Source organism: Colobus angolensis, unplaced genomic scaffold (genome assembly GCF_000951035.1).
Source record: "Colobus angolensis palliatus isolate OR3802 unplaced genomic scaffold, Cang.pa_1.0 Scaffold137, whole genome shotgun sequence".
Lineage (NCBI taxonomy): Eukaryota > Metazoa > Chordata > Mammalia > Primates > Cercopithecidae > Colobus > Colobus angolensis.
The window spans coordinates 4,927,176-4,937,742 of NW_012114455.1; the positions used below are offsets into that span (position 1 = coordinate 4,927,176).

Sequence of the window (10,567 nt, forward strand, 5' to 3'; positions counted from 1 at the left end):
AATCCAGGAGTTTGAGACCAGCCTTGGCAACATGGCGAAACCCCATCTCTACAAAAAATACAAAAATTAGCAGGGCATGGTGGCATGTGCCTGTGGTCCCAGTTGCTCGAGAGGCTGAGGTGGGAGGATCTCTTGAGCCTGGGAGATGGAGGTTGCAGTGAACTGTGATTGCACCACGGCACTCCAGCCTGGGCAACAGAGTGACACCGTGTCTCAAAAAAAAAAAAAAAAATGAACTCAAATAGGGCCTTGCATCTCACTCAAAAGATATGTACACCCTGAATTTTGCGAAGGCACGGACTGCAATTGAGTAGCACAGAGTAAGAAGAGTGGGTGGACACCATGCCCCAGGTAGATCTCTGCAAGTTTCACCCTACTAAGGATGTCCTCCAAGATGCATATAGCTCCACATGGACAGAACCCCTCTGCTTTTGCACTTAAGAGACTTCCGATATACAGACTGAAATAGGGTGTCCACATATCTGTCTTTTTATTTCCTGGTTTATCCCTTACTTAGTGTTGCACTCTGAGAAAGGATGCATGAGCATATCTGATGCATCTGAAATGCCTTTATTCTATACTTACCCTTGAGGGTATAGAATTCTGGGTGGAAATCCTTTTCCTTAGAACTTTGAAGACATACACCATTGTCACCTAATTTTCAAGGTTGCTGTTGAGAAATCTAATGCCATGCTCATTTCTGATCTTTTGTTTCCTCTCTCTAGAAACTTTTTAGGATTTCTTCTTTAAGCTTTGTGTTTTCATAAATCACAGTAGTGTTCTTTAATGCGGATTCCCCCCAATCCATCCTGCTGGGCATTTGGCGTATTCTTGAATCTGGAAACGTATATTCCTCTTATGTTTGAAAGTTCTGGAGTTTGTTTTTTATTTCTTTTCTAACTGTAAAGAGAGTTCACGTTGGGGAGGCAAGGGCTCAGAGCATTTGAGGAACGTTTCATGATGGAAGCCAAGAGTCTGAATTAAATATATGACTGGACAGGTGGAGAAGCGGGCATTCCAGATATGCAGAGCTGTGGGGACAGAGGCACATGGTTAAGAATCAACACAGTCCATGAGAGACAATGGGGACACTGTTAAAGATCATGAAAGAGGGGCCGGGCGCGGTGGCTCAAGCCGGTAATCCCAGCACTTTGGGAGGCCGAGACGGGCGGATCACGAGGTCAGGAGATCGAAACCATCCTGGCTAACACGGTGAAACTCCTTCTCTACTAAAAAATACAAAAAACTAGCCGGGCGACGTGGCGGGCACCTGTAGTCCCAGCTACTCGGGAGGCTGAGGCAGGAGAATGGCATGAACCTGGGAGGAGGAGCTTGCAGTGAGCTGAGATCCGGCCACTGCACTCTAGCCTGGGCGACAGAGCAAGACTCCATCTCAAAAAAAAAAAAAAAAGATCATGAAAGAGGGAGAAACAAAGAGGGGTGTAATGAGCCTGATGGTGGCTAGCCCTATGCTTAAATAGGTGCCTTTTGAGTGTGTGGCTTCTGATGCGTAATGAAGTTTCCACACCAGCTGAGGGGCTCCCACACCTTTTACACTCGTAAGGTTTCTCACCAGTGTGAACTCCCTCATGCTGAATCAGGGTTATTTTCTGATTGAATGCCTTCTTACGATCCTTACATGCAAAGTGCTTCTCTCCTGTGTGAATTCACTGATCCTGAGTCAAGGCTGTGCTTAATAGATTCCCAGACTCTTTACATTCACAGGGTTTCTTCCAAGTGTGCACTGCTGATGGACAATGAAGCCTGAGCTATAACTAGAAGTTTTCCAACTTTGTTACACTCACAGAGTTTCTCCCCAGTGTGGAACCTCTGGTGCTGAAGGAAGACTGAGCTGTTGCGGAAGGCCTTGCCACCCTCCCTACATTCAGAGGGAGATTCTCCAGTGTGGATTCTCTGAAGCTGAATTAAGACTGCATCTGAATTTAAACCTTTTCCGCATTCTTTACATTTAAATGGTTTCTTTCCAGTGTGCATTATCTGATGCCAAACAAGTAACGTGCTGCATCTGAAATCATCCACATTCTTTGCATTCAAAACTTTTCATCACCGTGACTTCTCTGATGTCAGTGGAAGTCTGCCATTCGGCGGAAATACCTGTCACATTTTCCACATTCGTAAGCTATCTGACCGGTAGGAGCTGTCTGATTTGTAGAGTTGTGTGCTGACGCTAACATTTTTTCCTAATTTCTCACACTCTCCCCCTCTCTCATCAGCACAGGCCTCCTGAAGCCTGGTGGACCCATCTGTGAAATCTCCCCTCTTTGACTTTGTCTTGACCATCCAGTGACGTTAGGGCTGCTCTAGGCTGCTCCCAAGATCTAGGTGCTGGGGAATATTCCCTGGCAGCCCTCCCAGTGTCAGTCTGAGGCACTCTGTTTCTTTGGACCTATGCGCCTTTGGAATTAGTCCTTCCTTCTCATTTATGGTTTTACTCCCTGGACGGACACCTCTGGTTTGTCCACAGATTCTCAGAGATAGGGGTTCCATGGGAATTCCCCTTTTTCTGGCTAGGAGACCAGAACAGGTTAGCTGAATGAAAAAGTCAGGGAAGCCACTCCTGCATAATGCTCCAGCATCCCCTCGCTGTACAGGGCCCGCTGCACAGGGTCCCAGCTGGCCCGTTCAATCTGGTGAGGTACGCAAGTGTCCTCAAAGGTCACTAGCTCCTAGGCAGAGTGGTCTAGAGCATGGCTGGCATCCCCACCTCACACTGTCCTTTGGAACTGGGAGAAGTGAGACCAGACCCCCAGCCCATTTCATGGCATCCACTGACCCCATGAGGCCCTAATAATGCTTATGCTTTGGCTCCCGTTTAACCCAGTTCTTTGTCTTTATCCATTGGCCAGCGTGCTGGAGGTGGGGAGGAGTGAGTGACGTTTCTCAGAGTCATCATGTTTGTAGCAGTCCTTCTCATCCAAATTAGACTGTTATTTGGAGGAATATGTTGGCATGGTGAAGTCTTTTCTTCAATTTAGAGACCCGTAGCAAATACCTATCCCTTGCTTCTAGGAGCAAACTCATACCCACCATTGATACACAAAGTTGCAACATCTTCTTTTTTTCCCCTTTACTTTCTTAATAGCTGTTGACCAAATGATATCCTGGAAGAATACTGAACTGAAAGACTCGGGAGATCTGAGATTTCACCCAGAACCTGCCAATAATGAGAAAACCCTGGTCTCATTTGTGCAAATTAGGATGATTTGTCTTTTCAGATTCCTTTCTGCCCTGGTTCTGTGAGTACTGTTCTCCAGTCACGTGTCCACCGATGCCCTGAGCACTGCTAAGGAAGGTACATGATGTTCTCAAAAGCTCTTTTTTCTCCCATCCCTCCTGCACTTGTTTAATATGGGCAGTGTCCCTGTTGGGAACTAGGTTAGGGATGCCAGCGACCCTCCCCCTCCCTAGGGTTCTTGCAAATTGAATAAAAATCAAAATGCAACCCGAGTGGGGGTCAAAGCTCTCTAGTGATAGCTGCACAAAGAATTTATCTCATTCTTATTTGGACCAAGGTTGGTTTCTGATTGACCCAGAATCCAAGTCTAACTATTTCCTTACCAAATTAGTCTCTTCGAAAAGAGAATCCCCACATTTCTATTTAGCAGTCTTTCTTCGTGGAATACCACTTCATCAGTCAGGAGTCTTAACATTTTTGATAACGATGTGGAGTTATAATACACAAAGGTATTGGCTAATTTTCTCTAGTAATTTCAAATCAGAGATTTCCTCTTGGTCATTTGGTATCTTCTTCAGGAAAAAAAGCAAAAACAAAAATTGTATCTCTACCTTGCCCAAATCTCTGTGAAAAGTAAAAAAAAATTAGTCATTCCAATGCTTTGCTATGAGACTGACACATTCAGATGATTGGCTGAAATTTTCACTTTTTTTTTTTTGACAGTCTCGCTCTTCTGCCCAGGCTGGAGTGCAGTGGTGTGATCTCAGTTCACTGCAACCTCTGTCTCCTGGGTTCAAGTGATTCTTGTGCCTCAGTCTCATGAGTAACTGGGATTACAGGCGTGAGCCACTACGCCCAGCCAGGTTCTCTTTTCAACCAAGCATTTTGTGTGAGTTAGAGAGGGCTGGAGTTCTTCCATTTAGAATTGACTGTCTAAGCAGCACTCCTGCTGTGGCAAGAAAGAGGCTGAAGAGCAACTTGAAAGGTACATGTATCTTGAAGTTTTGAACAGAAATATTAAATATTCGGCCTATCTGTCCTGCAGTCCCTGCCTGATTTAGAAAGCAAATTAATACCACCAGATTGACTAGGAGCAAATATCACATCTGAAGAAATATTAGAGTGTGGCCATGGTAATACAATACTTATTTGTAACAAATAAAATATGTATCCTCTGGCATCCTCTTTGAATGCTATGGATTGTTCCTAAGAAAACTGAAAATTATTTTCAAATATTTTAGGTAGGTGATAAAAATTTAGGGCTATATTTGATTGCACATATTTTAATTCATGTTTGTGGATTTTTTTAAATAAACTATTGATTGCTTTTTAACAATTAGTTTACCTTATAAATATTTTTCATCAAGCATAAAAATTGTTTTACTATTTTAAAAAATAACAGCATGCCACACAGTGGTCACTGTATGAAAATGTGCAATATTAAATGGGGGTTACATTAAACATGCGAAGGAAAAGTCCCAGCATGACATTTACACTATACTCCTTGCAGATTCAGACCTGTCTGGGCGTGTTTGAATGACCAGCCGAGCAGGTACCCAGAGGTCTAGCTGGCTAAGGCATTGAGGGGCTTACTCTAAAGAAAGAGACCTAGAAATGCTGAAGCAGGGCCGGGCGCGGCGGCTCAGGACTGTCATCCCAGCACTTTGGGAGGCTGAGGCGGGTGGATCACCTGAGGGCAGGAGTTCAAGACCAGCCTGGCCAACATGGTGAAACCCTGTCTCTAATAAAAACACAAAAAAATTAGCTGGGTGTGGTGGCTCATGCCTGTAATCTCAGCTACTCGGGATGCTGAGGCAGGAGAATCGCTTCAACCTCGGAGGCGGAGGTTACAGTGAGCCGAGATCGCACCATTACACTCCCCACTGCGCTCCAGCCTGGTCAACAAGAGCGAAACTCCATCTCAAAAAAAAAAAATAGAAAAGAAATGCTGAAGCAGGCGACCAGCCCTATTCTGACACCCCTGTATCGTTGGAGTCCTTTTAAGTGCCAAGAACAGAATATCCTTAGAAGTGGTGTAAACAATAGGCAGATATTCAAAGGCAGTTGGCATCTGGGGCTGGGGATGTGACAGAGAGGTCTGCCAGGCATGCAAGTGCTTCCCGTCGATGTCTTACCATCCTCTCCGTGCCACTGACCACAGATGACTCAGCATTTCTAGGCATCATTTCCAGTGAAGAAGAAAGGACATTTGTTTCCACGTGTTCCAGTTGCTTTCCCTTCTGGTCTCTTTGGACCAGATTAGGTCACATGTCTATACCCTCACTGCAAAGGAAACTAGGAAAGTAAGCATGTGGCACTTGATGTCTTTCCGATTTAAGGAAGTCTCCACTAATAAGGAAGAAAGTCTGTTACAAACCTCTAAACCAGTGGTGATATCCCATATCAGCCACAGAAAGTTGGTAAGATGCAAGAGAAGCAGAGTTCACAAGCTTGATAAGTGAACACCACAGGTCTGACCTGGAGAACCACTGGGCTCTCCTTAAGGATGAACAGGTGGTTTCCCTATCAGGCTGCCTTTGAACCAGTGCAAGATTCTTCGGGAGTACAGGTTTGTCAAAAGCAAACAAATAACAATCGGGATTTGAGTTTGACTGCATGCAATAAATAACATGCAAACACAATGGTTGAACCAATTAGAGGATTTATTCTTTTCATATTACAAAGCGCCTAGATGATATCCATGGTGGTTATGGTAGCTCCATTATGTCATCAGGGACTCAGACTCCTTTTATTTTTCTGTTCAGCTTTCTTAGAGTATGTGGTCTCCATCTCATGAGAGCAGCATGGCACCTGCTCCACCTCTATCCTCAGCCATCATGACCACGTTCTAAGCAGAAAGAAAAAGAAAGGATGAGGGCATTGGTGGGTGCCAACTGAGTTGTTTCCCTTTAGAAAACATTCTTGACCAGGCTGGGCAACATAGTGGGACTTCATCTCTACACACATACACACAAAAAAACTAGCTAGGCATGGTGTACATGCCTGTATTCCAGCTACCTGGGAGGCTGAGTGGGAGGAGCGTTTGGGGCCAGGAATTCCAGGCTACAGTGAGCCATGATCGTGTACTCCAGTCTAGGTGACAGAGTGAGACCCTGTCTCAAAAAGAAAGAAAAAGAGCATTCTAGAAAGTCTTACACCATATCTGTGGCTTTTATTTTAATAGCAACAACTGTCACATAGACTTCCACCTGCCAAACAGACTGGGAAAGGTAGTTTTATAGCTAGACCCATGCCTTCCTGGATAACGTCAAACTTCTGACTGTAAGAAAGAAGAAAGTAAATTTTGGTTAAGCAATTAGTTGTTCCCTTTGCATTGTAGAGTTTGTATGTGGAAAACAGAGAATGCAAAATAGTATAGTGTAACAGTGGTGGGTAAGAGTATTTCTCTGAATTATTTAATTTTGGTGGCTCAATTATGGGAAAGAGATGAAAAAAGAAGATCAGTGTCTTCTAGGAACCTTGTTGTTCAGGTAATGAGCAGGTGGTTGTTGAAAGAACAGTGAGGTCAGCGCCTGCTGGGAGCAGGCTACAGCTCTGCAGAGAGTGCCACAGAAGCTCCTGGGATCCACCTCATACTTTTTACCTCCACAAACTCAAAGTCAATAAAGATACATATAACCAGTGAGAGAGAGATTTTGCAAGACTGCCTGGTTATCTACTTTGCAGATGTAATGCTTGTTATGTATTTCTACTATTGACAAAATCTTTCTATAATCCTATAGAAGATTGACTTGAGGTGGTAGGTAAGACTGCCTGGTGCATGTATCTGATTTTCCCACAAGAATTTGGTGAGTGTAAGTCAGATGTAGTCTGTGGTCCACAACTAGTGACCTCCTGGAAGAATGAAGCTAACCAAACACTATATATCTTATTTGCCCAATTTCTCTTTTTGGAAACAACATGGAACATAATAGAGTTAAACTGAATAAAAATAAGCCCTCCAAACGTGATATATGTAGTCGAAATTAGGAGAGACAAGTGTAGGCTAGAGTAATTAGAGAGGGATTCATGGAGGAACTGGTTCTTAAGTTGTACCTCACAAAATAGGAGGAATTTGGAGACTTAGAAAGGAGATGGAGAACATTCTATTGAGGTGCATAGAAAACTCTGATGAGGCCAGGTGCATTGGCTTATGCTTGTAACCCCAGAACTTTGGGAGGCCGAGGCAGGTGGATCACTTGAGGTCAGGGGTTTGAGACCAACCTGGCCAACATGGCAAAACCCCATCTCTACTGAAAATAAAAAAATCAGCTGGGCATGGTTGTGCATGACTGTAGTGCAAGCTACTCGGGAGGTTGAGGCAGGAGAATTGCTTGAACCCAGGAGGTGGAGGTCACAGTGAGCCAAGATAGCGCCACTGCACTCCAACCTGGGTGACAGAGCAAGGCTCTGTCAAAGAAAAAAAGAAAGAAAAGAAAGAAGGGAAAGAAAGGAAAGGAAGGTAGGAAGGAGGGAGGAAAGGAAAGAAGGAAGGAAGGAAGGAAAAAATAACTCTGATGAAAAGGAAGGAAGTGGTTCAGAGAGAAAGTTCAGAGTAATTTCTTGTAGCAGGTTCTGGAACAATCTGAAGGGAATAAGGAACACAGGACAGGAGAGAAGAATGGGAGACAGAAATTATTGAGGAAGGGGCCAGGAAAGTCACAGCTTGCCTAACTCCTTCCTACCTTTCTTTTGTTAAGATTTCCAGTTAATTGTTCCACTATACAAAGACTTAAGAAAATCGGTAAATCAACTCAAATAAAACTTTGATGAATAATATCAAGAATGTGACATGGATTGCTGGTGGGAGTGTAAACAGGTACAACCACTTGGAAAGCCATCTGGCAGTACTTAATGAAGTGAATGTACATATGTGCTATGACATCAATCCCACATATACAGATAGGAGATATACAATACATATTACATAGAGTAAATATATATATACATATAATTATCCTGGTGTCCACAACAAGGGGAACATTTAAATAAAATATCAGGAATGCATACTATGGAATAATACTCTGCAATTCAAAGCATTGAACTAGATACACATTTAGTGACCTGGATGAGCATTAAAATCCTAGTTTTGAGTTTCAGAAACAAGAAAGAGAATGAGATGTAGACACAATGCCATTTATGTGAATAAAACACGTACATACTGAATTCTGTATTTATAAGGTTCACTTGCAAGAATTCATGAAGGAAGAGGATACGAGTGGAGATTGGAGATGAAGGAAGAAATCAATCCATCAATCAAGAGAGGAACCCCCATACATTGATTATGATGCATGTGCTATGAATTCACGTCTCTCTACCTAAGTTTGCCTCCAGCCCTCCTCCCACAAAATAAACCTTTGAGCGAAAAAACTCGTTCTTAGATCTCCAAATATTTTTAAATGTGTGAGCAGCACTAGAACATATAATTCTCTCATGCATAAAATGGGGATAATAATAAGACTCTTACAAGCTGTCAAGAAAATCAAAGGAAATCATATATTAGATACCCAAGTGGAGACATACCCAGATGTGAGGTGGTTGACTGGGCTCCCTAGCTGGTGAGGTGACTCACTATGAACTTTCTACCGCTCTCACAGTGTTTGTGTTCAATCCTGCCTCAGCAAAAATGATAAATCATTACATCAGGGACTTTCAAAGTCAAACAAATAGTCAAAACCACACGCTGTAGGTTAAATCCTCAAATGCAAGAGTATACAGTCCTCTCCCTGTTGACTTCAGCCCTACAGAGAAAATAATACCTCTGTTGATTTCAGCTTAGACAAGCTTATTACCACCAATATTCTTCCCTACAGTCAGTGTTAGCCCAACTCAATGCCTCTTTCTGAACAGTACTCACGAGAGAAGACAGTCCAGCCAACTCAGTGATTACCAAGCAGCATGCGCTTGGTGGTGAAGGCTGAAGTGGCCAACTGACACCATAGGGAGGAGAGAACTGGCCAAAGCATAATGACCTCAACTGGCATTTGGCCAGATCATGGGGATTTTCTGGCCCTTTGGTCAAACGCCTGGCACTGTATGCTCAGGTCTTTGGGAAACAATGTCATGCAATAGTATAATCTGAAAGAGTAATTTAGAGCAGTTAATTGGAGGTAATGCATTGTTAGTACCTAAATTTACAAAGAACAGAGGCCTGAGAAATATTACAGTGTCCACTCTTAGGTACCTCTTGGTGGCTAAGGACACTATCTTATTAAAATTGAAGTGAAATGTTACCAAAATATTCTTTGCTACCAAACTGGTGTATATGCAGGAGGAAAGCAGTTTACCTTTCCATCTTATGAAGAAACTTTTTGGATATCTTGTCTATCATACATTATTCATAAAATCTGTGAATCGTCTGCTACTTAGCTTCAGAAAGGTGACACATCTTAAAGGATTTGATAAACTAAAACAATTCTTGCCTAGTTACTATGGAGGATGTCTGGCTAAAATCCAGAATTCCACATGTGATCCCACAAGATCTCTTCCAGACCTCAGCTAAAAGATTATTTAGGCTGTGAATAAGAAAAAAAGTTACAATTCCATAGTGCAGAATTTCAAGGGATCGTAGAGGTCTTCCAGTCTAACTTCTTTTTATCTTTGTAGGAATTATGGCTCAGCAGGATAACTTGGCCAGTGTTGAGCAGCCAGCTCATTTCCAGTCAACATATGTTTACTGAATAACTGCGAGATTCCAGGCATCCTGTTCAATACTGGAAATACAGAATAGTGTGAATAGTAATGAAGTGAAGAATATGAGTTAGGTATGCACACTAGGGCCAGTCTCCTTGTATTCAATTTTACATTCACTGCTTACTACCTGCGTGTCCTTAGGCAAATTACTTAACCTGTCTATGCTTCAGTTTCATCATCTGCAAAATAGGGTGATGATAAGTACATACTCGTGGGATTGTCATAAGATTTAGAAGAGTAATATACTCTAAGCACATAGAATAGAAATATATATACGCTATATGCTTAGCACATAGTGAGAGCTCTGTAAATACGTGCTAATTAAAGTACCAGGTTTCCGCCCTCTTGGAGCTATCTATTCTTTGTTTAGCCAGACAGCACAGCACATGGGGGCTACTAGCACTTGCCCCCATGTGCTGAGCTGTCTGACTAAACAAATCTAATCTAATTAGTGTTATATGCAGCCTAAGGCCGCAGTCTTGTCTAGTTTGTCCTCGAGTCCCCCCACTCCACCCCACAATGCCTAGTAGATTGCCTGGTACATGGTAGACTCTATCATGAATGAATGCCTGAATGAATGAATGACACAAAACTAAAGCATCAAAGAACAGGCACCCTAAGAAATACTTGACTAGTTTCTTCGAGAATAAGAAGGAAGAGGCTGGGCGCGGCGGCTCA

General features: G+C 42.9%; 1 pseudogene; it reads right to left on the reverse strand.

The window, feature by feature from the left end:
• Window positions 1–1,473: 1,473 nt before the first annotated feature.
• Window positions 1,474–10,567, reverse strand: part of LOC105506539 — a 63,729-nt pseudogene continuing 54,635 nt past the window's right edge.